This window comes from Canis lupus, chromosome 16, assembly GCF_048164855.1.
Source record: "Canis lupus baileyi chromosome 16, mCanLup2.hap1, whole genome shotgun sequence".
Classification (NCBI taxonomy): domain Eukaryota; kingdom Metazoa; phylum Chordata; class Mammalia; order Carnivora; family Canidae; genus Canis; species Canis lupus.
Window position 1 is genome coordinate 25,531,462 of NC_132853.1, and position 22,918 is coordinate 25,554,379.

At 34.4% G+C, this 22,918-nt stretch overlaps 1 protein-coding gene across 13 annotated transcripts in view; it reads left to right on the forward strand.

The window, feature by feature from the left end:
- BCAS3 (BCAS3 microtubule associated cell migration factor) overlaps nt 1-22,918 on the forward strand; it is a 592,168-nt gene that overhangs the window by 240,954 nt on the left and 328,296 nt on the right. The gene's annotated exons all lie outside the window — the stretch shown is intronic.

Consider the following 22,918-nt stretch of genomic DNA (forward strand, 5'->3'; position numbering starts at 1 on the left):
AAGAGCATTGCAGGTTCTCCTTGATAGATGACCAATTTAGGTTTTTAAGAATAGGAAATTATATAGAGACATAATGGTTACTACAGAAACCAATTTTTATTTATTCAGTTGATCTGAAATGTCCATAAAAATGTTAGCAATTCAATGGCATTTAGTACATTCACAATGAACCACCACTTTTAACTAGTTCCAAAACATTTTCCTCATCCAAGAAAACCACATATTCTTTTTAAAAAATATTTATTTATTTAATTATTCAAGAGAGAAAGTACGTGCACCTGGTGGGAAGGGATAGAGGAAGAGAAAGAAAATCTTAAGCAGTCTCTGAGTTGAGTGAAAAGCCTGAAGTCGGGCTTGACCTCTTGACTCTGAGTTCACAACCTGAGCCGAACCCAAGAGTTGGACCCTTAATTGACTGTGCCACCCAGGCACCCCAAAACCACATATTCTTTAAGCAATTACTACCTATTCTTCTCTACCTAAGCCCCTAGCAACCACCAATCTGCTTTCCATCTCTGTGAATTTACCTTTTCTAGATATTTCATATAACTGCCATCATACAATAGGTGATCTTTTGTTTCTGGCTTATATGATGTAGTGTGTTTTGGAGGTACAGCCACTTTGTAGTATATATCGGTACATTACTTTTTATGCTCAAGTAATATTCCACTGTATGTATATACTATACTTTTACCTATTCTTCCACAGATGGATATTTGGGTTGTTTCCACCTTTTTTGCTGTTTTGAATAGTGCTCTCATGAACATGGATGTGCAAGTATTTGTTTGAATCCCTCTGCAGTTCTTTTGGATATATGCCCATCCTTATTTGTTTTAGCTTTTGCTTAAACATATATCCCTTGGTAATACCTAATCAATTCTAGATAGGTATTTTTTTGTAGGACGTTTTAAGGTAGGCTGTAAACATATGTTGGTAAATGGATCCTGGGGAGATCTGTAACTCAAAAAAATTCAGGACTTCTGTTTTCTCCTTAGATGATGCTTTATGCTTTGGCACCATTATTCTTATAAGAACACTTGTTTTATTTATGTTTACTTAATTTAACTAGTGATCTAAGATCTTCAAAAGGTTGAAAATCTTTTTAGAATCAGTCCTAGGTTAAGTCATTTTAAAAAGCACTTGGAATTTAAAAGGAAAAAAAGCTTAGTAAGCTATGGGATATTTGTTTTCAGCCATTTGCAAGAAATCTTACTTCAGGAATAATTACTTAAACTTTTAGGTGTAAATATTTTGTCATATAATTAGTTCATCGTACAGGTTCTTTGAGGACCTTTCTCTTTGTGTTGAGTATTTTTCTTAGTTAAATTCCACCAAACACTTTATGGAAAAAGATTCAGAATGCATGTGGTGCAGCTAGGTTCACCAGAGAACAGATATAATATAATAGTAAAAAATTAGGAAGGATTCATAGTCCTTACATTTACATATATTCAGAAAGTCTTCTTTTGAGCTTCTTTTCCCTTCCTGTTCTTCCTTCCCTATTAAGCTTACCATATACCAGGTTTTGTGCTAGGCTTTGATTATAATGTACAAAAAAATTGAGGTAACCTCTGCTCTCATGTATCTTCTAGTCCAAGGGAAAAGGCAGAAATTAAATAACCATGAACAAATAACTTGCAGTGTATTTTTGTAGAAGGGTGCAAGGTTCCAATCAATTAAGGATTTGTCATTTGTGAAAGAAGAAATAATTGAAGAACAATACTTAATTTCTGAGTAAAAATAAAGGATTTTCTCTTGGCTTTATTGCTTTAACAGCTTTCTTCCCTTTTTTTGTGTGAAGCCAACAGAAGGTGTCTCAGAGAAGAGATTAAACTGTTTGACAGTACTGCTGTACTTAACATTCTCTTTGAAAGCAAGGAATTTCAGGAGGCATTTTCCTCCTGATAATGTTTTAAAATTTTATTATGTTGGAATTCCATCCCATTCCTCTGTATATAGTATTTCTCATTTTTGAAGTGAAGACATTCGAGTGATGGTCATTTTTCTCCATGTTCTTTTTGTGTCCTACATGTCAAAACAAAATGGGCATTGTTGTTGGTCAGTTCTAAAAATAATGTATTTACAGTTTGTGTGGATAAACAGTCTGATGCTGGTCAAAACAATGTAAACCTTTGAACAGGGAGGGATTCATCTTGAAAATGAATCATGCTTTGGCGGTATTACCATTGTTTGTGCTCTTTTTAGCAAAGTAAAGGAAACTGTTAACTAGAAGTTGATATAGGGATATTTCCTTTTTGCTCTCTGGAGTTAATCCAGTTTAGGTTAGGATTATTTTATCTTTTTGCTATTTATTTATTTATTTATTTATTTATTTATTTTACTTAACAGAGGATGTTTATTTATTTGAAATATATTCTCTCTAAATATCTCCTTCATTTCCTATCTTGCTGCCTGGATTTTAGTTTCCCTGAGGGTTCTTAACTTAAAATCCATGAACATGCATAGGGAGAAATTATGTCTTTGTGTTTACCATCCTCTAATGAAAATTAAGCCTTTCCTTTTATTTTGAATATAGACAACACATGACAGTAATATTAGTAGTACTTGTGACATTGTCACCAATAAAAACACAGATACATCTGTATCGCATTATATTTAAAAATATATATATCTTCAAATGTTTTAAGTTACTGAACATATTTTGAAATATTATGTTCCTCATTGCTTTGGAATTATGTTATGTAATAAAATTACTGATTTAAATATTTATTATACACAACAGAACTTAATTTTTATACTATATTGATAACTATGTTTCTATATTTTTTTTGTAGTTCTACTTTATTCCTTGCATTTATAAGTTTTATTCTGAAAAAGAATCCACAGGCTTTCCCAGACTGTCCAAGTAGTCCTTGGCACAAAAATGATTAAGAATACGTGATCATCATTTCTTACCTCATCTGTTTCGATGTCCTCCAACCTTTCACAACTATCACAGGCATTTCCTTTGTTATCCATAAATATTATCCTCCACTTTCCTGCATAAAATCTTTCAGTGTCTCATCATTCTTTTAGAACATTAGAGAAGGTCCCATCTTGTTTCTAACTCCTTGCCCCATCGCACCTAGTTTTTTGTACCCTTCCCTGAATATGTCACATGTTCATTTCTTGGCACCTTTCTTATTTATATTCTTTTCTCTATTTGAAATAATTATTACCTCCTTGAGTGCCTACTAAAACCCTATTTCATTTTGATCTAGCTAAAAATAATGCTTCATTTCTTAAGCCTCTCCTAAAAAATCTCAATGTTGTGTCATCTGTATCAGTCTTGATATTGGCACTTTGAATATACTTGTAACATATTATAATAATATGTTTACTTGTTCATTAACAAGTAACATATTGACTTCCATTAGATTGACTTCTATGAAAATCGGGTCTTTTTCTTGTTTGTATTTTGTATCTTGATGTTTCATGAAGTATTGGTAAAATGTAGATTCTAAGGCTTCGAGCCAGAGTTTTCAAACATCTTTAAAGTCCTAATAAAAACAATTGAGATTTAAATCATTACTGCTCAGAATGAAGAATTTTCATTCATGGTAACATTGCTTTTCATTTTAACATCTGTGAGATACATTCATTTATTCAACAACAATTAATGTTTACTATGTCTAGGCACTGTTCCTGAGCCCTAGGAATATAGTAGTGAACAAAAGAGGAGAACATCCCTGTTCCCATGAAGCTGACTTTCTAGTGGAGTGAAATGAACCATGAACAGGATGGATGGGTGGATAGATGGATAGGTAGGTAGTTTTATGTGCTATGGAGAAAAATAAAGAATGGAAGGGGGAATAGAGAAAGCCTGGAGAGAATTTCACAATTTGAAATTAGAAAGCTTCCTACCAGGGCTTACTGAGATGATGATATTTGAACAGAGATCTGATGGAAGTATGGGAGAAAGTCATGCAGATATTTGGGGAACAAGTTTGAGGTGGAAGGAACAGCCAGTGTAAAATCCCTGTGCCAGGAATGTGCCTGGAGTGTTCAAGGAAAGGCAAAGAGGACAGTGTGGCTGAAGCACAGTATACACGGAGCATATTAGCAGATGAGGTCATGGAGGAAATGTGGTTAGATCCTTTCAGCCTCTGACTCTTACTCAGAATGAGATGGAAAACTGTGGAGAGCTTTGAGAATAAAAGTGATGTGGTAAGACAGTGTTCTAGCAGGATTGAAACAGAGATCTGTATTGAAAATTCAGTCTAAGGTTGACAAAGGTAGAAGCCTAGTGAGACTAGTTAGGAGAGTATTGCAAAAATCCAGGTGAGAGAAGACAAGGCTTAGACTAAATTGTTTATAATGGAGATTGTGAGTAGTGATTTTATTCTTGATACGTTTTGATGGTAGGGTCAACAGAGTTTCTGGTATATGTTATATCAAGTATGAGAGGAGAGGAGTCAGGGTGATTAGTAAGGTTTCTGGCCTGAGCAGCTGGAAGGATGGGGTTATCTTCAAGTGAAATGAGGAACACTGTTAAAACAGGTTTGGGGATAGGGCCAGGATCAGAAGTTCTGGATGTTTACTTTAAGATGTGTCTTTGACCTCCTAGTGATATTAAGTGGATAGCTCAGCCTACAAGCTTGGAGTTTGGTGGAAAGGGCTAGTCTGAGGATAAATGTTTGGAAGGGCTAAGTAAAGCCAAAGGCTGGATGAGATCATAAGTGAGTTGAGTGAATATGAAAAAAAGAAGATGAAGATGTCTCAGGACTGAGCCCTGGGTCTTCCGCCATTAAGTAGATAGTGACGTAGAAGGAAAACCATACATGAGAAATCCTGGAGGCCAAATGAAAAAAAAATTTTTTTTCTGTGAGACGGGAGGGAACAGTATGTCAAATTCTGCTGGTAGGTCAATTAAGATAAAGACTGAGAAAAAGAATACCATCAAATTTAGTAACACAGAGGCTACGTGACTGCAATAAGAGCAGTTTGGTAGAGTTGGTAGGGGCCTGACAGGAGTGGATTTTGGCAAGATGGGAAGAGAGAAATAGGGAAACCAGTATTGATAAGTCTGTCAAGAAGCACTGATATAAAAGGGAACAAGAAAATGGGGAAAGAGAAGACTGCTTTAGTTTCTTTATGGAATCAGGACATGAGGCTGGTGGTAGGTTTTGGGAACTTCAAAGAAAGGGGCAAAGATCAGAAAATTGTCCTCTAGGAGAACAGCATTTCTTCTACTAATTAGTAAATTTTTGATGAATGAAGAAACCATTTCTTCCACTATTTTTTATGCCCCACGCAAATTTAATGACTTGCCTTTGCTTTCCAGCTCCGACATCTTGTTCCTCCCTCTGAACTGCTTTCTGCTTATTTCTTCAGGTAAATGATGAATGCATCTGTCAAGCTCAGCTCAGCTGATGTTGCACTTTCTCCCTCTTCACATAAAGTGTGTAATTTTATGTGTTTACTCCTCCTGTATGCTCTTTATCTGTACTTGTTGCTCACTCCTTTTAACCGCCCCCCCCCCTTTTTTTCCATGATATCCATCACTAAGTTGGGAAGGCAGTTAGAGGACCTGGAGTCAGATTGCCTGTGGTAGACTCTATCCTCCATGATTCCCTAAGTCTGTAATCTTCAACAAATTCCTTAATATACCCATGCCCTAATTTTCTATCTATAAAATGAGTGTAATAATATTACCTACCTTTACAGAGTTACGGTCAGGATCACCACACTTTAAGTAGTGTTTGGTACATATCAAATCTGCAGTGAATGATTAGCTACTATGATTATTGTCATGGATACTGTTTATTATTAAGGGGGTATAAGGACTGATTTATTTTTTTGTGTTTTTGTGTAGGCCTCTTACCCAGAAAACAGAATAAATGAGTAATTCAGTGACTAAGGAGTAAATGAAATATAATTGTGACTTTATTATGTATAGGCTTTTATAGCATTGTTGGACTTTGTATTGATAAGTTGCCTTTGACTTCTGATACTGTTTCTGAAATGAAGGGAGATAACAACACAAACCTGAAGGTACAAGTAGCAACATTCCTTCTGTTTCATCTGTTTTTGCTCATTTTAATATCCTACATCAGGAAACACAATTTGATTGATTTATTCACCTACTCTTGAGTCTTTGCATTTCTTTACTTTACAAATTAGTTTTCCAACATAGGTTCAGGAATATGACATTCATTACATGATAGGGCTTTTTAAAAAAATTTTTTTTATCCTGTTTCTATCAAGTTAACAGAGGGGTTTTGGATTCGCTTCTGCAGTTCTCCAGAGTTCCTGGAAGTGTCTCCTTTCCCATCGACTCATTGTTCCTCAGGGGAGGAGTCCTCTTTGAGTCACAGCTTTTTTCTGAATTCCAGATTCTGCTTCTTCCAAATGGAGCTGGTTGAGGAGACTGAGACCTCTAGAGGGGCCTCCGAATTCTTGGACTTGAAGTCTCCAGGTTTTAGTGAAGTACTTTTAAATAACTGGTAGCATCACTTTTCTTGTTAGCATCTGTATGATGCGTTCTTTTTTACCACTCAGAAATTGTTTATTTAATGGTTTTGTAATTACTTGCTTTTGTTGATCAGTAGTTTTCTTGATACACACCACATCACAATTGTAAATACAAAACAACCACACATTTAAGCCTTATATAGTTTCACCTACTTAAGACAATCAATAATAATGGGATGTTTCTTGCCTTCTCTTTCCACATCGCTGTTTACTTGTGGATTGAAGTTTCCATTTGTATGTTTTAATTTTTGCCAAGAAAAATCAATCATGTGCACTGTAGTTCTGCTTTAAATTTTATGCCTCATATCACATGGAGTATATATGTAGTATATACATGTTAACTGGATAAAATCTTCTTTTAGGCTATCTTAGTTTACTACCTGGGTTTCTATTGGTTATGTGTAGTTTATTGTTTTAGTTCAGAATGAAGTTTTGTTTCTAATTTGTTCTTGTTAGATCTAATAGTGTTCCTAGTGAATTTGTTTTCTTATAAGTTCTTTTATTGTCCTTTTTATGATGTTGCAAAATTACAATATTATGCTAATCTTTACCTTTACTATACAACAAAACCATATATATTTTAAATATTCTTCTGTCACTTCCTATCATTTCTCAGAGAGACCAGATGAATTCTTTAGGGAAAATGGGTGGAAGAGAGAGACCTCATAATACCTTACTGAAAACAAGATGCTTTCCTTTAGAAGCACTAACTGAAAAACCATCTATTAAAGATTTTTTAATTGACTATTTTATAGAGCAGTTTTAGGTTCATAACAAAATTGAGAGGGAGGTTCAGATAGCATAGTTTTTGAGGAAAATAAAATAACCTGTGGAGTATCTTTAAAAACTCTTATATTGCCTTTAAAATAAACTTTAAAATATAGTGCTATAAAAACTGAACTCTGCTAGAATATTTTATCTTTTTGTCTATTTCATTTGGAATATGCCACATTTTTCCCTCTGAAAGTTTTCTCTTAAATGTCACATAAAGTAGTCAGTCATTGAAACTAATCTGGAATTCGTTCTTTTGGTTTTTATTGCTCATGAAATATATTCTCTATTTTTTTACGTTGGCAAATCAAGACGCTAGGTTTTTATGGTTTTACTTTTCAATGGATAATGAGACATACCTCTAGAGGGCGATCTTTTCTAAACTTTCCTGTGATTGTAATCCAGGCAACCCCAGCATGGATGTTGGTGTCTTAAAACATTTTATAATAACCCAGCTTCCCTTTTATTATGTTTTCTATGACATATTCCTCAAAGTCTTCTTAGAGAATCTGACTTTTGAAATCTATTACTATTAATTAAAATCCATTTTTAGTACTCCATCCAGATACCTAGCTTCTTTGAATGAATTAAATTGGTTGAATGGAGGCTAATTTTTTAATCATTTGAATAAGTGTTGTCTGTAATGTTCTAAAAATTCCTTTCTTTGATTTTCTATATATTTCTCTTCAAGGACCTGTTATATCCATACCTGATGGGACCAGATTGATTAAACTCTACAATTGAGGCATAATTAGAGCTTATAGTTAATCTTTGCTTCTCTTTTCTGTTAACGTTGATTGGAATTTTGTTGTTTTTCTTTACCTATTTAATGTATCTTTTCATCAAAGGAATGCTTTTATGATAAAAGTCAACTAAGACCACAATTTTATAATGAAAAATGGCATTCTCTTTCCCCACCCCCTCCACTCTGCAGAAGCTTCTCTTTCAGTTCTTCAGAGTTTTTTCCTTGCTGTTTTCTTTTTTTGTCCCTTTATAGAAATCATGTTAGTTGGATAATGGATCCTCCTACATTGAACCTGTAACTTCATTTTCTATTTTTGTTGTCTTTTGTTTTACTTTATGAGAGTATCCCCAACTTTGTCTTCTAACCTTGTTGCATTTTTATTTCTGCAACATGTTTTAAGATATCCTTTTCTCCCAACAATCTTTTTCTTATCACATTATTGTCTTTTTTATAGATGGAATATTCTTAATCTCTTTGAGATATAGAGACAATTTTGGAGGCATATTTTGCTTCTTGCATTATTTCTATTTTATATGAGTTCCTTTTTCAGTTTTTTTGTTGCGATTGTTATCTTTCATATTAGGACAGTGGTCCTCAACTCTGATTGTACATTATAACTTACTCTAGGTAGATTGAAAAAGTACTAATGCCTCAGCCTAGTCTTAGACTGATTAGACCAAAATATTGACATGACCATCTAGGAATCCTTGGTGATCATTCTTATTTTTATTATTGAAATATTATTATTTACTAATTTATTTCATTATTTTTATTTAGCTAATCGCCACAGCCATACTAAAGAACTGATTAGAAGTTCTTTTGAGCATGAGTAGATCATACTAGCTTCTAGTTCCCACTGATATCTCCCTTAGGTGGGACTGGCAGTTGTTTTAGGGAACCCGCAGTCAATACTGTCTGCAGATCTTTTCACTTAGACTGGTCAGTTTTCCCAAAAAGGAATCCTCTGTTTGGGGTGGGCTTGGGGTGGTGGAGACTTTCTGACAATCAACTTAGAAGTCAGTTTTCAGGAAGTGGAAGGAGTTCTATTGCTTTAGTCTAGTGATTAGAATAACAACAAGAGGACTTGAAATACCTATTTGCATGTTACCATTGCCTTACTTTTCCAGGGAGGAGGAAGACAGTTAAGAAAATTCTGGGTCAGAGTCCCTTGAAACATTTTTTTCAAAATTTGGTTTTAGAAAAAAATGGAGAGGGAGAAGAGTAGAAATAAGGTTTCTTAGGATACATAATGACCAGTGTCTGAATGACTGACCCACATAAACAAATTTAGAAATTATCAAATTTGGGAATAGCAGCCATGAGTACTCTTGAACCTAAAATCTGAGCAGGAAGTAAAAATCTGACTGCTGGCTCATAGTTTATAAGCTACAAAAGGGTAGGGATAGCGGGGTCAGGGCTGTGCCAGGGTTACACATACTGAGAAATAGAAACTATTATGATTCTTAGCATACTAGGTTCTTAGCATAAAATAATGCTTAGAATTTGGAGGAGGATGAGAAAAGGAAAGGGATTTAAGGTTCATTGAAAGAGTTATTAACATTGGATGATGTGTTTTTGCAGGTGAGAATATTGAAGCTAGAAATGAGGCACAGGAGTGAAACTATTTCAGAATGGATAGACTGGAATTAATGTGGGCATTGTTGTTGTTGGCAGCTTCAGAAGAGACAGGCTATTCCATTTTCATCCTTAGTAGGGAATGCGTAAAAAATGCTCACTAGTATTTCACTCTTGTCTAATTTTGGAATGGATTGAAATGTGTCCACATTTGATAAAATCATGGATAACAGAAAATATAAAATGACAGTACTGATAAATGAATATGGCTTTTGGCAATGATCCAGCTGATTAAGAAAAAGTGTTTCTGCTAAGGCAGAAGAATTGCAGGGAAGGATATGGTGCCCAGATAGTCTCATAGTACCACTCCTCCTGGTGGTTCTCACTCCCAAGGACTTTCTATCAAGGGAATTTTTATGTACACAGGTAAATTCATGATTTTGCTTTTGGAAAAATAAGTTTTGTTTTGTTTTAAATAAGTTTTGAAGACAAAGACTTGAACAGTTTATTAACACATGTGTACTTATTTTTTTTTCAGTGAACAATTCTCTTTCACAAATTGTTGATAATTTAGACAGCTAAACTGGGTATGGGTTTCCTGTTTTCTTCTTGAGCAGAACATGTAAGCATATTTTAATAGAAAGATACTTAAATGTTTTTAAGCTGGAAATAAAATATATGTGAATATAAAAGGTTTTATCTTCCCTGCTGTCAAAAATGCTGACTGGGCCCTTTTGCACTCTACTCCCAACTTTGTATGGTTGTTAAAATCTGTTGCTTTTTCCCATCTGAAGGAAATGCATCTTTGACACTTCTCATGACCTGAGTCATGGTGCTGAAATAGAGCCAGAAAATATCCTTAGCAGTCATGGGTAAAAAGAAGGAAAGCTTCTGTGTGGTGGGGGTGAGGGAGCGGGAAGGAGGTTGTAGGGAGAGGGGAGCTTTACTTTTGATATTCCAGTTTATATCTTTTTGACTATTAGGAAAATTGCTCACGTTTTACTACTCTGGTGTCAACAGAAAATACTTTGATTTTGTATCTAATTTTTCCTGAAGTATACAGCGTTTATTTGAAAAAGACAAGTTTTACAAATGTTGAATTAAGTCATTCTGAATCCTCCATGTCTGAAACAAATGCACCTTAAATCTTGCAGCTTATTTACTATTTTGTCTTGTTACAGTGTTTGTTTTTATTTCAGAGCCAACTCTCAGTTCTTTCACATCCTATATGTTCAACAGTTTAAGTAATAAAGTTATATTTGTTGAATGATGCAGATAAGTTTATATATTTTTTTTCCTTTGGACAGTGAAGTTCATCCTATTTGCTCTGCTGCAGTGATACGAAATCCATTCATTATGAGATAAGCATGAAGGATTTGGGTATAGTATATTTTCAAAAGAATTTTGAGGAGGATTTATTTACACTTTGGGGAGTTCATCGAACCCCAAATTTGGTCTAAGTGATGTTAGACTATGGGGTTTTTAATTCTGGAGATTTTTCACCAGGGTTAAAAGCCTTCACTCCTGAGCATTTAGTCTCCAAACACTATTTGAGCTCGATTCAGAAGAGTGGGAAATTTTGAGACTGCTTAAATATATTAGATTTAGGAATAATTTTAAGCTTAAAGTGAAAGACCCAGGATACTATTCTTTTATTCTTCTTATTTATGAGTTTACTTTGTCATCTCTAGTGCTAAATATAGTCTATTTACTGTTTTGTTTGGTTTTTCGTTGTTGTAAGAGTAGCAAACTACATTCTTAATGCCTAAAATGAATTAAGACTTGCTAAAACTTCTTAAATATTAAAAGTACCAGCTCTTATAAATTTTCTCCATCTGAAATCTTGGAGTGCTCTAAGAACAATAAACAAATGAATTTCCCACTTGTGGGGGAGATTTTTTCATTTGTTTTATAAATTTGGGCTAGCTATGTAATTGAGACTAAGTTATACCACAAATAAAGTAGAAAGGAAATGCAGGCAAAGAATTTTCTATAATATATTACATGACCTGTCCCATACACCTTATTTTATCTCTGAAACTTTTCAGACGTATTTCTTAATTTCCCCCTGTTTGTATTCTTGCATCTTATAAGCAGTGATCTCATCTCCCTTTCCAGGCTTATTTTTGCATTCCACAATTCCTGATTCTAAGCATGCTTTAATATCTTTTTGGATAAATGTAGATTGTCCTTGCTATATGTGCAGTTTAGCAACAATTAGCTCCTTTTGATTTTCAATTTTTATGTTTCAACTTTTTAAATGTACTGGGTTTATTTTAGATTTAAGGAAAGAAAAATAATCAAATGTATATATGACAGTTGTGAGCACACTAAAATAATTAACTGGTGAGAATGTATTCAGATTACAAAAGGAGAACAACCTCGCATATTTTAATTTAATTATATATAAACATATATTTGTGTAAATATGCAATACATAAATTTCTAAATAGTTACTCAGTGATTAGTAGCATTTCAGTTCTCCAGAACATAAAGTTTTAATCCTCCTGACCTGTAATAAGCACTAGTGCAAATCTCCATGCAAGCTACCTTGTATATGGTGGGAAGAAGTGATGATGATGTCATTAAAAACCTTAATCTCCATCTTGCAAAAAAAAATATTACACTCTTTTTTTTCAAGTCAGTTTGTGGAAGATTTATCTTCTTATCTTTCCACCCTTCCCCAAAGTACCTGTTTGTGTCACTGAACTGTTTGGTTGAAGAGCGACAAGTGTTTTTGCGTGAAATGCATAATGGTTTGCTGTGTTTTTAGTCCATCATCTGTTGGTCCCCCCTAAAAAAATTACAAGGAGAAACAAGTCAGTACCCAGTGAGAATTGTCCTTGAGCTCTTTTCTGTCTTGAACTTTGTCACTGTAAACTGGGTGGCGTTAACAGTCTTTTAAAAAATATGTGTATATTATTCATTTTCTTTTAATTGTGTATTCTACTCTCCTTGGCTCCTGTGAACAAGCATTGCTTCCGCCCAGTTTGGTATGTGGGTCAGAAGGCACTGTTTCTCACCAGGGCGCTCTGCTTCCTTTTCCTACTTGAGTAGATTACAGATTATACTGGAATACGCCTGAGAAAAGGTCAAAAAGAAGGGTGAAAGTTCTAGAACTGCAGCTGGGAAGCTTGTCATTCTCATCTAGGAAAGGGGGAAAAAAAGAACAAGAAAAAGAACAAAATAGAGAAATAGAGACTCCCACCCCAACCAAAACAACCCACATTCAGGAAATTCCCATTTGCACAGGATACTTTTTATATACTCTGAAAGGATTTTATTTGGTTTTGATTAAATAATTATCGAGTGTTTGGCTGAGAAAGCTTTAATGTTAAATTAGATGGCAAGCGAGAGTAAGCAGTGATTTTAACTTTTCAGAGCCCAGATTTCCAGTGATTGTTTCAAAACAAGCTACCATTGTACTCTTTTTGACAGAGTCAAGAAGTTGGGAGCTTTTCAACTACAGAGTTAACTTAGTTAAACTCATGGGTATATTTTGGATTTTTATCCCTGTCAATTCCACAGCAGGATATTAAAAGCAGACCAAAAATTTTGGTCGTCTGTGGAAAGCAAAAAAGCACACATGCGCGCGCGCACACACACACACACACACAGACACACACAACCGCCCCCTACGAACTCATTACCCGGTTTTCATTTGGGAAAGGTATGTAAGGGATAGAACATCTACATGAGGTCTGAGAACAGCGAAATCATTGGAACGAGAACTATAATGATGGGATGTTTGGGAATGAAGGTCTTTCTATAGAATTGCCTTCTTGATGAGGGTGGGGGGCAGGTTGTTACATGGACACTGGCTTTCAGTGGGCCACATTCATCCAATTATAAAATGGAATAGTTTAAAATATTAGCAGACCGAGAACACTGATAGACTTGTATCCTAGAACAAGAATGGATTTTGTAGATAAATGTGTAGAGAGGTAATGAGAAGAGAATCTGACACTATTTTAGGAGTCTAACATATAGGAAAGTTTCTGTGGTAAACTTTCAGAAAAATGGAGTACCTAAGGCGAATATGGTCTGTATCCCTGATAAGGATCAACAAGTGAGAAGAAAATGCAGACCTCTTGATAACACTGCTCTCCCATGGGGGACCGTCAACACTACCTTGGCTCCTTTTCTTTTTTTTTTCTACAACTGCGTCTTTGCTACTTTATATTTATCCCTGCATCCCTAATGACAACAAAAGACAGTGCTCCTTTATCTTCCAGATGCTCCATTTGGTCCACTTTATTTCATTATAGTTCTTAGTCTCTTATACCTCTTATTTCTAGAATATTCCTTCTACCACCTCTGGCAACAGACTGTAATTTGTGCAATTTCTAGAAAGAAACCTATAGTAAAAAGTTTTCTCTTTCTCACTGATGTAATACTGTTTTAAGATACTTTCTGACCTACAGCTCTGATCCTTTGATTGCTTAGTGTCATTTTAACTGCTTTTATTTGCCTTGTTTCACAGTATATGGCAGGATAGGGAAATTTTTTTAAAGTGGGGGGAGGCGGTATATAATCACATTTTATGTCGTATTTTTTCTTGATTACATTTAAGAAGAAATGCATACGGATACACTGATATCAATAACTTTAATATTTAGCATAATCTGAAATGGTCAACAGTTTCAGGATCTTGCTTCAGAAACTTCTTGAAACTGGCAGTTTGCCAGCTTCATGTTCTCACATCACTGCGTTCAGAAGCTAAGAATACCAACCTGGCAGCTTCTGCAGAGAAGGTAAAGATAAAACAGAAAGGAGTCTAGCTTTGCAGCCACATTACCTGGGAGTTGTTGCTGATGTCTTTTCCACAAATGTTCACGTTTGTCAAAAACCAGTAAATCTTGCAAAGTTTATTTTCCTTGTAGCATCTGTGTTTTATAATGGGTCTTTTAATTTGTTTTTACTTTGTCTGCAGGGATTTCTTTTGTCCGGAGTTTTCAGACTCTGTCTTTTTTTTTTTTTTTTCCTGTGGAAGTGAGTCCATTAATGATGACTGGTTTGGGAATATGCCTCTCTGCAAAGCTGACCTGACAAACTGTTCCTCTAGTGCAGCAACAAAGCCCATTGTCGTTTTGTCTCTTTACTTTTATCCACAACTTAATCCATTTTTCCTCTGTGTTTCTATAGTATAGAATGTCTGGGAAAACATATTTGGGGACAATGCCTAAATAATAAGATGGCATTTTGAAGTTAGCAAAACTTCTAGTAAACAGGTTATAACATGTCAGCCTGAAGCACAGACAGGTACCATGTGTTCAGATGGGAATTGAGAGTGCCTCAGTAGAAGGTACCTGCAGATACTCTTCTGAAAGGTAGAAGGGGGGGTGGGAAGAGCACATGAGGTTGTTTTCATAATTCTTTTTTCAAAAATGGAAATTTGTTCAAGTATACACAGAAAGTCAGTGGTTAGACCCCAATGTGAACTGTTCTGGTTTAGTGCTTTGTATTCTAACAATAAATGCAATAATAACTAAACAAACAAACAACTGAAAACAAAAAACAAAATATCATAGCTTTAAGCATCAAGGGATGTTTTATAAATTCTGATTTTTAAATGATTTTCTACTCCCAAATAGAATTTTAGCTTTAATTTATTGAGAAACCATTTTATTGGAACTTGGGATTTTTGTCTCCCAAGAGAACTCTATCTTGGGGACTGGTAAACCTCTAAAGGATCAAAGCTCTTGTGGATTTGGATAAAGACCCAAAAGCCTAAGGCTTATAGAAGTTTATATAGAGTAAGCCCAAAAAACTGGGATGAGAGTCTTAGAAGGGGTTATTTTCTCATGAGATTTTTGGGACTTCCTCTGTTTAGATGTGCCAGAAATACTGTGAGAATATCCATTCTCATGGCATTTGTCACTTACAGGTCTTGTCCCAGCTGGAATTCAAAAGTGTAATGGTGTGTGGAAATATAATATGCATTTTAAAGTTTTATAAAGCTCACTACTAAAACTCCAATTAAATAACCTCTGCTATTTTCATTGTACTTATATAATTAAGAGAAAAGTATAGTAAGGAATAGTTACTGAAGATGACATTTAGGATTTAAGTAGTGACTTCATTGATCCTGGAAATTTTTAATTTTGCTGTTACTATTCTATATATGCCTGAAAGGTAGAGCAAAGAAAAAGTGCTACTATCTCTCTCTGTCCAAAGGGAAATTGAAGGATAAAATAGAGGGACAGATTTAATCCTCATCTAAGACTTGAGATACTACAAGTTTCTTCCTGCTGAACCTCATTATATTAAGAGGCTTCAGGCCTAATGAAAAATCCTGGCTTGGGAATTTAGGCTTGATATAACCATAAGGAAGTGTCTGAAGATCTGTTCAAAAAGTTATCAAATCTAAGCTCCTGCTTAGTCAACATGAGACTAAGCAGAATAGCTAAACCAATGGATTCCAGCATCTGGCTGTCTCCTGAAGTACTTTGTGTCCCCTCCAAAATGAATTTTTTCTATAGATCATGGGGCTGTATTTCCTGTACTTCCTGGACATAAGAAAAAAAAATATTCACTTCATTTGGTAAACATTTGTTGAGCTGTCAACAATTAGTAAGACACTGCCCCTCCTCTGGAAAAGTCTCCAGTTTTCCTGGATGATAAATCTGGAGGTTTGTTAGATTCTAGCTACATTTTCAAATAAAATCCATGACACAAGGGATAGTGAAAAATCATTTTTAAACAAAGATTTTGAACACTTGAAAAGAGAAGGACCATTATAATTTTTGTGTTTAATTTATTGAATATGAACTTTCATTTTTAAATTTGGTATCTATTAATGTGTATCTTTTAGATGTAGATCATTATGTGTCAGCCAGTGACATTTCTTGTCTAAGCAGTTCCCTCATTTTACTTACTGCTGATGTAATTGTTTGCACATTTCTCATCATATCCTTTATTTTCTATTTGAAAAGTAACAGTATAAAAATACAGACTTCTTCCTCTGTGCTTAAAATTTGTATACCTATCTTCCCTTTTAAGTTGTCCCTTTAAAACAACAATAAAAATGTCTCTCTCTTTTTTTTTGTTCCTGAGACATTTCACAAATATCTTTGTTAGCATGTTTTCTCCCATTGTAAACTTTTTATATAGTTTCTGTTTCATTATGTTATGAACTCTTTAGGAGGCCCTTGGGCTTAGTCATCCAGGACTAGGACAAGAGCTAATACTGATAAGGCTCAAAAAATGTCAAGCGAAAGAATGCATGTTGATGAAACCTTTGTTTGGTATAGTATCTCATCTTGATGTCTACAGACATCAGTCTCCAGAGTTCTTAAATCTGTATTCTCTGTCCATTACCTTGATCATTTCCTCTCAACATTTCTTTTACTTCTCCCTTTCCACCTGACTTTCCCACCTCTTGTCTGAAATGACCCTACTGAAGATTACCAGAGTTAGTAGCTCTCTCCGAGTTCACCTTTGTGAACCTTGTCACCCTTGAGTGTTTTGTTAATCCATTTATTCTTTCATTAAAGCTATTTTTATAATTACTTGCCATGTCCAATAAAATAGAAGACAGACAATATCCCTATGTGAACATAAATCTACCCAACTTACTTTACTCTTTCAAAAGGGCTGGGTGTTGCACGCTACATCATAAACACAGACACCCAGGGTAAATAAATGCCCACAGACTTGGGTGTTGCTTGACAATAGAATTGTGGGCTGAGAGGGATAGATCTGAAGCACCTTTTATGTTCCTTGGAGGTTGCCTTTCATCCTGGTGAGCCAATGAAGGGTTTTAAGTTACAGCTAACTAAATCACAAGACTTGGAGCTTCTCAGTGAATCACTTCATTTTTCTAGACCACTCATCCTATCCATAAAGTGTAGCAATCTCAAAATCTGTACTGTTGTTCCCTTGCTAAATAATTTACCTAAGTTCCTGTTCCACTGGCTCAATTAAAAAGTTCTTTTAAAACTGAAATTGTTTTATCTTCCTACTGCTTGCCATTATAATCTTCTCTTCTAGTTAGAGATTCCTTACTATTGCTCACAAATGGGGCATCCCTTTACACACTCTATTTATGTTATCCTTCATGATTTCTTCTCTCTTCTTTATGTTATCTATCAGATTTCTTCTCTCCTACTCATATCCATATTTTGTGCATCTTGCAAAGCCTAGGTTATGTCCCATCTGCTCCATGATCTCATCTCCAAATAGGTGATCCTGTTTGTACTTATCTCTTAGTACCAAGCAATTAGCATGTAAATTATTCCTGTTTCATGCATATTAGACTGTAAGCTTCATGATAATCAAAGAATGCTGTCTTCACAGTATGTAATCTTGAGCTAAGTTACTCAACTAATATTTGATTACTAGTTGTAAAATGTGTGTGTTACAAACAGTCCTTGAATTTCATTAACTTGTGACATTTTACCGCTGTGGTCTGATTTCAGATTCAAATTAGTGTTATTATAATTGTCTAATGGTGAATCTTGCATTATTTACATCTACATTGGTTTAAATAGTGTCATGATAAATTATTTTGAGTGATTTAACTATAAGAAAGTTTTCTGTTACTCCTCTGCAAATATCAAATATTGTAATGGGATTCCACTTTTTTTTTTAAGATTTTATTTATTCATGAGAGACACACACAGAGATGCAGAGACATAGACAGAAGGAGAGCCAGGCTCCCTGTGGGGAGCCCTATGTAGGACTCAATCCTGGGATTCCGGGACCATGCCCTGAGCTGAAGGCAGCCACTTAACCACTGAGCCACCAAGTCCTCCTGGCATTTCACTTTTCATATTACCTATAAGGTTCTGTGTTGTGTGAGTGTAGATATTATTGTGTAATTTATTAGAGGGCTTAGAGCATCTTATGTATATTCTGAATATTGTCTTTTATTATCCTTCTAGTAGGTGTGGGTTCACCTTCACCTTCAATTAACTTCACTTCAATTAACTTTAATGTGAATTTAGATTTGGAAATTGGGTAGATAGATAAATATTTTTGTGCATTTCTTATCTAATTTTGCTGGAGAGACATCGCATGTTTACACTGATTGTTCCATAGATTTATGTCCCACAAAACAACTCATTTGTTTAAGCCATTATGCTAATTCTGAAGATGCCTTCATCTTATAATGACTTTTTAAAAAGAGCTTCTTACCTTTTCTTACTACCTCTGAAGCTACCATTAGCTACAGTGTGGTAGTTCTCCCTCTGTACTGATTGATCTGTTTTAAGAGTGAATGTCTTTCAGAGAACACAGGCAGTAACTTCTTTGACATTAGCCATAGCAGCAACTTCTTTCTAGGTATGTCTCCTGAGGTGATGGAAACAAAAGCAAAAATAAACTATTGGAACTAAATCAAAATAAAAAGCTTCTGCACAGCAAAGGAAATGATCAGCAAAACTAAAAGCCTACAGAATGAGATATTTGCAAATGACATATCTGATAGAGGGATAATATCTAAAATCTATAAAGAAATTATGAAACCCAACACCGAAAAACCTCATAATCTAATTAAAAATGGCCAGAAGATATGAACAGACATTTTTCCAAATAAGAAACACAGGTGGCCAAGAGACGTGTGAAAGATGCTCAATGTCACTTATCATCAGGGAAATACAAATCAGGACTACAATGAAATATCACTTCACACCTGTTAGAATGGCAAAAGTCAATACCAAAAGAAACAATAGGTATTGGTATGGCTGTGGAGAAAGAGGAACCCTCTTGCACTGTTGGTAGCCACTGTTGCAGCCACTCTGGAAAACAGTTCGGAGGGTCTTCAAAAAGTTAAAATTAGAACCACCCTACCATCCAGTAATTGCACTAGGTATTTACCTAAAGAATACAAAATACGAATTCAGAGGGATACATGCACCCCAATGCATCATCATCAACAATAGCCAAATTATGGAGACAGCCCAAGCATCCATCAATTGATGAATGCATAAAGAAGATATGGTATATATAGACAATGGAATATTACTCAGCCATAAGAAAAGAATGAAATCTTGCCTTTGCAACCACATGCATGGAATTAGAGAGTATTATGCTAAGCAAAATAAGTCAGAGAAAGACAAATACAATATAATTTCATTCATATGTGGAATTTAAGAAACAAAACAAATGAGCAAAGGGAAAAGAAAAGAGAGGGAGAGGCAAACTAAGAAACAGACTTTTAACCATAGAGAATAAACTGATGGTTACCAGAGGGAGGGTGGTTGGGGGGATGGACTAAATAGGTGATGGGTATTAAGGAAGGCACTTGTGATAAGCACTGGGTGAAGTGTAGAAGTACTGCATCACTATATTGTATACCTGAAACTAATATTACACTATATATTAACTAACTAGAATTTAAATAAAAACTTAAAAAAGAAAAAATGTGTTTCAGGATGTCATTTAGAAATAAGATACTCATTAGGATCTTTTGGGAGGCATTTTTAAATTTTATATATATATATATACATATATATGTATATATATATATATATAAATTTGTCTCCTTAATTCAAATTAGTTTTAAAAAAAGTAAGTATTTACTATTGCTGCTATTTATAAAATACTATATTTACTGTTAACCATAGAACCAGGGCAGATAAGTTTTATAAGAAATCAGGAACAATGATTTGAAAATAGTATTGGGTCAATCAGGTATTTTCTGTATGAAAAAGTTGATGAATTATTAACACTGGAGTCACTTTTATAACAAGGAAAGTTTCTGTGTAAGTGCATGATTTACTAAGAATCACTATAAAACTACAGTAATCAAAAAATGTGGTACTGGTGAAAGGATAGACACATGGATCAGTTAAGCAAAATCTAGAAATAGATCCACACAGACATGGTCAGTTGACTTTTGACAAAGATGAAAAGGCAATTCAATGGAGAAAGGATCATCTTTTTAATGGTCATAAAACAAGTGGCCATCCAATTTCAAAGCAGTGAACACAATGAACCTCAATTCATACCTCAATCCATATACAAAAATTAACTTAAATGAATTATAGTCTACTCTTGCCACTTCTACTCAGTATTGTACTGGCAGTTGTAACCAGGGCTATTAGGCATTTGGGATGACATGATCATGCATATAGAAAATCCTAAGGAATCCACAAAATACTGAGATAAGCAAGTTCAGCAAGGTTATAAGATACAAGATCAATATACAAAAATTAATTGTATTTCTCTATGTTGGCAATGAACAATCTGAAAAGTGAAATTAAGAAAACATTTCTTTTTAGAAGTTGCATCAAAAAATAGGAATACATTAACCAAAGATGAATAAAACTTGTACCCTGAAATCTGCAAATAATGTGCAAAGAAGTTAAAGAATTCCTACATAAATGAAAAGACATCTCATGTTCGTGGCTTGAAAGACTTAATATTGTTAAGATTGCAACAGTTTCTCAACTGATCTGCAGATTCATTGCAATCCCAATCAAAATCCTAGCTGGTGGGCAGCCCCGGTGGCGCAGTGGTTAGCGCCGCCTGCAGCTCGGGGTGTGATCTTGGAGACCCGGGATCAAGTCCCACGTCGGGCTCCCTGCATGGAGCCTGCTTCTCCCTCTGCCTGTGTCTCTGCCTCTCTCTTTCTCTGAATAAATAAATAAATCTTAAAAAAAAAATCCCAGCTGGCATTTTTGCAGATAATGACAAGGTATAGGTAGAAGCAGGAAGTTTTGTTGGATATAATGACCCATTGGAGAAAAGCATCAAATCACTAGCTATCTTTAAAAAGAAAAGAAATTTAATATGATTTTTCTCTATTCTTTTTCTATCTTTAGTTTCTCTGAAAAACCATTATTTACGGTTACAAAGATGCTTTACAATCATTTTTCTTCTTTGGAAAAAGGTGACTGAACAGGTTTCTCATAGTTTTGAAAATTGAAATATCATCTGTAGTGAGTTCTGTGTGTATTTGGGCAGATGTTTGTGTGATATCTACTTGAGAAGTTATAAGTTGTTTAGGAATCTAATTCCCAATATAACAGCATTTCAAATCATGGAAATTCAGAAAAACAAGCAAAGTGACCGAAAATTTCTAATTCTGTGTGGCTTATATCTGAAGAGGACTTTGATAATGTAATAACAATTTCTGCCTTTATATTTTAAACCCTTCTTTCTGTGAGATTTGTAACTTACTTGAATTTTGTAGCTGTAGGCCACAAGGTGGTGACACCAAATAATACAGAAATAATAAATGTCCAAGAGGGTGCTTCTGCTCCAAAATATAGTATACTCCCTTATGATGATATGCTTGTCTTTTTTTTTTTTTTTAGCGACTCTGTGTGATTTCTGTTTGTGTTAAGAAAGCACTACAAATTGGTATAGCACTTCAGCTCACAAAATTTAGCTAAAAATTTATCATTTGGCCAACATATCAGTTAAATAAAAAAATTACAGAGATCATGGATCCTGCCTTGCCTCAGGCTTTGGGTATCATAGTATTGGAATAGTAGACATTACCAGTAGTATCTTGAGGGCACTGATTAAAAAATAAAGAGAAAAAAAATCCTAAACCCCTACTTGTAAAGTTGTGATAAACTTCACTTGAACTTTGGAGATTTGGGTTTTTTGTTTTGTTTTGTTTTGTTTTGTTTTGTTTTGTTTTGTTTTTGCTGTCATTTGTTTCATTTCATTTCATTATTATATAAAAAAAATCACCCCCCATACCTTACAGAAAGTTAACTATATAATATAAATTATATAAATCATATATATAAATGTAAAATATAAACCTAAACATTTTTAGATTGAGTTTTTTTACCTTGGGCAAGGCATATAGTTCATTAATTCAACACCACATATACAAAACAAATTCATGAAGTCGACTTTATTGGAAAAAAACATTTTGCTTGTTGAAAGATCTGCAAGAGAATGAGAAGACGAGTTGCAGGGTGATAGAAAATATTTGAAAATTGTATGTCTTCTAAAAGGCATATGTCCAGAATATATAAAGAACTTTCAAATTACGAGAGTAAGAACTATAAATAATTTCTTACATTTGTAGCCATTTGATTTTCAACAAGGGTGCCAGGACAATCCATTGAAGTGGGAAAGGATAGTCTTTTCAAAAAATGGTCCTGAAACAAGTAGATGTCCAACATTCAAAATAAAGAACATAAAACATTTATCTCACATTGTTTATAACGATTAATTCAAAATGGATTGGAGACCTAAATGTCAGAGCTGAAAATATAAAACTCTTAGAAGAAAACATAGGCATAAATTTTTGTGTCCCTGCATGTGGCAATGATTTCTTAGATCTGAGAACAAAAGCAAAAGCAACTAAAGAAAAAATACATACAGTAGACTCTATCAAAATTAAAAACTTGTATGCCTCAAAGCATACCATGAAGAAAATGAAAA